General features: G+C 39.5%; 1 pseudogene across 1 annotated transcript; it reads left to right on the plus strand.

Moving 5' to 3' along the window:
• Positions 1-3,403: 3,403 nt before the first annotated feature.
• LOC111535964 lies at positions 3,404-4,234 on the plus strand (annotated as a pseudogene). Its single transcript, XR_002729614.2, has one exon. The product of XR_002729614.2 is annotated as a eukaryotic translation initiation factor 4H pseudogene (transcript).
• Positions 4,235-6,312: the final 2,078 nt, after the last annotated feature.

Here is a 6,312-nt window from a genome sequence, read left to right on the forward strand (position 1 = left end):
TATAACTTGATTATCCTATTGATAAACATGCCTATGCAGTTCATTTACAAGCATTGAGTCCAGCCATGTCTGCAAAATAGTCCTTAGTCCAAACTTGATCTCCTCACTGTTGAATTTGTCCTTTTCTATCTTGATTCTTAGGTTGCACCAGCATAAGGGCCATCTTCTGCCCATGGTCATGAGGCAACAGGTTGGACAATGTTTCAAACTCTCAAGATATAATGATATTATGTATTTATTTCCCTGTTCCCCAAAATACAGCAACTGGTTATCTATTTCCTACTTGACCCTTGTATACAAATGCTGCAGATTTTCATTTCAACTAACTCTCTCGTGGTAAATCTCCTATTAAGCTGTCACCTCCTTCCCCATAATATATCGCTATTCTTCACCTCACAGGATCTTCATGATTTTTTTCCATCCTTTTCTGGCTAAAGAGGCTGCAGCACTTTCTCTAGAAATAGATTAGTTAAATTTGGACTTGTCAAACCATGGGGATATCTCCATAATTGTTTCTATGCACCATTATTCACTTGTTTATACACAATCAGTGTAAGTATAGTGCTTCAGAGCCTTGGTACTAGAGCCACACTTCCAGGATCCAAAGTTATCCCACTTAATATCTGTGTAACTTTGTGCAAGTTAATTAACTGATCTATGTTTAATTTTTTTCATCCAACTTGGGGATGATTATGATAATGACTATAATAGTAACATTTATTGAGCCTTATTATCATGTTATTATTCCTTTACATGAAAATTGTACTTACCTCATGAGGTAAGGATTAATTTGAGATAGTGCTATCAGAGTACATAGAATAATACCTGCAAATAAGTGCTCCATAAATATTAGGTATGTTTTTTAATATAAATTCAATAAATGTTTATTGTGCACTGGCTATGTGGAAAGCAATATGCTGTTCCTTGGGGAAAACATTCTTTAAAAACATAGTTCATATCCTCAAAGAATTTTCTTGGGATACTAACACATGTACAAAAAGTCATTCCAATAAAGTATCATACATACTATCATTGAAGAATGCAGGAGATGCTATCTTAGCATCATGGACAGAGCACCTAAGTCTGCCAGGAAAATTCTAGGAAAGCATCATAGAACAGGCAATTCCAGAACTGAGCTTTTAAGAATGAACAGAAGTTTAACACATAAATAAAGTGAAAAGGGGTATTCCAAGAAGAAAGCAAAACATATATGCAGGTACCTGAAGCAATATAATAAATTAAGGAAGGTTCAGAGAAATGTCAATAGATTAGAAACACTTGGCAGTAAAGTCTAAGGAAGGAAGGAGTGGAGGGGAATAGAAGGGTAAAAGCATTATAAGCCGAAAGGCAGCAGTTCTCAAATTTTCTGGTCTCAGGAGTTGTTTATACTCTAAAAATTTATTGAGGATCCCAAAAGGTTTTTGTTTATATGGGCTGCATCCACAAATATTTATGGTATTAAGGTTATAACTGACAAGATTTTAAACATCATAACATTAGAATATGTAAGCAAACTTTCCATGCTCTCTGAAAAAGTTTGTTGTATACTTTTGAGAAAATAAGAATGGAAAAAAAAAACATTTCCAATGGCAATGAGAAAAAAGATATTTCAAGGGAAGATGGGTCAATGATAACAGCTCTACTCCACAAAGATTAGTCAAGTATCTATGTTGGGTTTACAAAAACACACTTTCATTCTTTTCTTTGCAGAGAATTTTATGTGTTATGGTGCATTCATTTATTAAAGTTTAAACATACTAGACAATGCTTGGGGGATACATAAGTTTGTCATTTTCAGTCTTGTGCCTTCAGCTATTATTTCTAATGAAGTTAACCTCTATATCTTTATCTCTGGCACTGACTTCTTTATCAAGCTTCAGCACAATTCGCCACTGTTGGACATCTTTCCACAGAGTCCCTCCCACAACTTGAGTATTGGCACATAATAATCACATAATAATTCAGTGAAAATATTCATTGGCTGCCTATTATATACCAGGCACTACTTTAGAGGTTGAAGATCTTGCAATCAATTAGTCAGAAAAACATATCTGACCACATAATATTCCAGTAAGGGTGATAGGCAATAAAGACACACATGAAAATATGGAATATGTTGAAATGCAATGAGTTCAATGAATGAAAGTAGCACACATTTTCACTGAGCCAACTATAACCCACAATTCCATTAGTATGTAAAGTAGATCATTGCTGTAGATGTCACAACTTACACATATTTATATTATATAGTCATTAAAATAATTAACTTATAATTGTTTTAACACTTTTGTATTTTAACTTTATAGTAGAATTAAAAGTAATTTATCCACTACCAGTATAGTAATACAATATTCTGGTTTTGTCTATATAGTTTCCTTTACCAATAAGTTTCATACTTTCTTAAACTCTCTTCTTGCTATTTATTATCCTTTCATTTCAAATTAATGAATACCCTTTAGAATTTCTTGTAAGGCAAGGTTAGTAGCAATAAACTTTTGGTATTCAAAGTGCTGGAATGAAAACAACTTTCAACCAAAAATACTATACCCAGTAAATCTGTCCTTCAAACATGATTGGGGAATAAAGATTTTATCAGACAAACAAAGTTTTAGGGCATTTATTACCACTAGTCTTGCCCTACAATAAATTCTACAGGGAATTCATTAATTTAAAATGAAAGGATAGTAAATAGCAAGAAGAAAGTATAAGAAAGTATGAAACTTATTGGTAAAGGAAACTATATAGACAAAACCAGAATATTGTATTACTATAATGGTGGTGCATAAATTACTTTTAATTCCAGGGCAAAGTTACAACACAAAAGTGTTAAAACAACAGTAGATACCCACTCCCTTCTGACCTACAAGTTTCCTGCTGAAAAATCCACTGAAAAGTTCAGGACATTATTGTTTCACTGCCGAATTCAAAGAATAAAAGAAGAATTAATACCAATCCTTCTTAAAACATTCCAAAAAGCAGAAGTAGAGTGAATAATTCCAACTCATTTTATAAAGGTAGAATCATTCCAACATCAGAGCCAGACAAAAATTAAAAATAATAAAATTACAGGCTAGCACATCTAACAAACATATATGTAAAACTCCTCAGTAAAATACTAGAAAACCAAATTTAATAACACATGAAAATATTATATCATGACCAAGTGGGATTTATCCATGGTAAACAGTTATTTTAACATATACAAATCAAAAAATGTGATACACCACATTACTAGAATAAAAGACAAAAAACACACGATCATCTCAATAGATGCAGAAAGAGCATTTGCTAAAGTACAATATCCATTCGTGATTTAAAAAATAACCTCTCAATAAAATAGGTATAAATGGGAAATTTCTCAATATAATACAGGCCATTTATTAAAATGCCACAGCTGCTGGTTCCTCTCCGAGCGGAGACGGCAAATGGCGGACTTCGACCTACGACAATCGGGCCTACAGCAGCTTTGGTGCAGCAGAGGGTCCCACGGCAGTGCTGGTGGCCATGGTTTCCGTAGCCAGAAGGAGTTGCCCACAGAGACCCCCTACACAGCCTACGTAGGAAATCTACCTTTTAATAAGGTTCAGGGCGACATAGATGCTATCTTTAAGGATCTCAGCATAAGGAGTGTATGGCTAGTCCGAGACAAAGACACAGATCAATTTAAAGGATTCTGCTATGTAGAATTCGATGAAGTGGATTCCCTTAAGGAAGCCTTGACATACAATGGTGCACTGTTGGGCAATGGATCACTTCATGTAGACATTGCAGAAGGCAGAAAACAAGATAAAGGTGGCTTTGGATTCAGAAAAGGTGGACCAGATGACAGAGGAATGGGTAGCTCTCGAGAATCTAGAGGTGGATGGGATTCCCGAGATGACTTCAATTCTGGCTTCAGGGATGACTTCTTAGGGGGAAGGGAAGGTAGTCGCCCAGGTGACTGGGGAACAGCCCCGACCATGGGCAGCCGCTTCAGAGATGGCCCTCCCCTCCGCAGATCCAACATGGATTTCAGAGAACTCACAGAAGAGGAAAGAGCACAGAGACCACGACTCCAGCTTAAACCTCGAACAGTCGGGACACCCCTCAATCAAGTAGCCAATCCCAACTCTGCTATCTTCGGGGGTGCCAGGCATAGAGAGGAAGTCGTTCAAAAGGAGCAAGAATGAGCCTGCGGCTGAGAGGGAATGGGGCATGGGGGGTTAGAGCAGGACCACAGCCTGCAGCTCTCCTGCAGCCACCACTCCCACGCCTGCCGTTGGCCTCCTCACAGTGGAAACACAGCTTGTGAGTGCATGTCAGCTGTTAACAAGTGGTTTTTAGTACATTCTGGGCTTTGCTGTATCTATCTAGTGCCTATTTGTGCAGTTTTTTTCTTTCTTCTGCTGCTTCCCCATTTTCCTTATGTCCTTTTCCTCCTGCTCCTTGTTTTCCCAGCAGCACATGGGGTGCCTTGGAGGAGCAGAGGTGGCTGCTGTCAGGGGGATGTTTGGGCTGCGGTGCTGTGTCATTTTTCTCCTTTTCTTTCTGTTTTTACTTTAGACAGTGGCCCAACTCCAGGCGTTTCCTTTCATTTCCTCAGTGCTTCTCTTCTGACCTGCATGTTGAGTTCTGTATTGCTGGGGCTTCCAACAAAAATCAGAGTCACTGACAGAGGGAATGGCAGGGACCTTGTTGGTATTTGGCTGTGATGGATATAGAGAATCAGAGGCACCTTGTTTTCACAACTAGGATAAAAATATCTGCAGGGTCCTTTCCATTCCTATTTAGAAGGAGTCCTGGCTCGATGACCCCCTCCCCAGTGGACTGTCCAAGCAGATAGGCTCACACGAGAAACAGTGAGGCTGAAAGTGGGGGCCAGGGAAGAGCGGTAGGGAGTCCACAGAGAAGATACAGTGAATGCTTGCACGTGTTCATACGTGCTTGTTACTGCTCTTTCAAGGCGGTGGTCCAGCTAGTTCACTCTTTTCACCGGGCGTGGTTGAGGCTCCCCTCTCTGGCCAGGTGCAGCAAATGGCCGGCTGGTTTCTTTTCTGCTCGGCCAAGGCGCTTTGGGGGTGGAGGGGGTGGTGCTGGCGCTGCGCTGGGCTGACTGTGGCGCTGACGCCACGTTTCCCCCCATCCCTGTTGCCTGTGTGTTTGTATTGATCTGTTCCTAGTATAGGCAACATAATGAGATACTGTGCTTCCCACCTCCCCTTCGGTTCAGAGCCACATTGGGTCTAGAATCTGGTACTTTACTCATTTCCTTTGATAAATTAAATTGTACTATGCAGAGCTGTCAGGAACCTTCAGATAGCCATAGAGGACTGCAGCTGTCTAGGTCTGTGGCCACATCTTGGGGACACACTGGATTTTTCCCATGTGCAGGGTTCAGCACTTACTTGGGAGTGCTAGGGGTTAGGCTTTTCAGCTTGAACGCCTGTGTGTGAACAGATGAAAAATCCTTCAGTATCCAAGTCCCAGTCTGTCCTATGGGGAGCAGTTTGGGGGCGGCCAGCAGCAGGAGCCTGGGAAAGAGGCCCTCGCCAGGTGATGGCCGGGCCAAGGTGGCCTGGGGCGCCCAGCAGAGTGTGCTTAGTAGTTGGCCACCAGCTGTCATCCTTGGCTTTCCCTACTGTGTCTTTATTAAAAGGCCTCAGCAATCCACAGAACTCTCTCTCTCCTTCTTTCCACCTGTCAGCTTCTCTGCTTCCAAGATAAGAACCATTTGTGTAACACCAATACTCAGCTTCAGAAAGACATGCATTATGTGGTTGTAATCAACCCCAATGCTTTCAGATGACCTACTTACATCTTCAATGTGGATAAGATAACAAAACAAATGCATCTAAACTTCTGGGCAATCCAGTTGACTTTTAAATGTAAGAATGGAATTCCAAACACTTAACACATTCAGCTATATGACAGAAAGTAAATCTATGGATATGGTATTTTGTGAATGATCTTTAAATAAAAGAAAACCTTATGTAATATTTACCAAAAAAATGCCACAGCTAACATTATAATCAGTGGAGGAAAACTGAAATGTTTCCTCTAGGATCTGGTAAAGGAAAGTATGCCCACTCTTACCATTTTCATTCAACACAGAGACTGCAAATACCAGCAAGTGAACTCAGACAAGAAAAAAAAGGATGCAAATTAGAAAGAAACAACATTATGTTTTCAGATAACATAATCCTATATATAAAAACAAAACTCTAAAGACACTGTATAGTACATTCTCACACTGCTTATAAAGACATAACCATCATTCTTAGCAAACTATCACAAGAAGAGAAAACCAAACACCGCATGTTCTCACTCATAGGT

Source organism: Piliocolobus tephrosceles, unplaced genomic scaffold (genome assembly GCF_002776525.5).
Source record: "Piliocolobus tephrosceles isolate RC106 unplaced genomic scaffold, ASM277652v3 unscaffolded_13381, whole genome shotgun sequence".
Lineage (NCBI taxonomy): Eukaryota > Metazoa > Chordata > Mammalia > Primates > Cercopithecidae > Piliocolobus > Piliocolobus tephrosceles.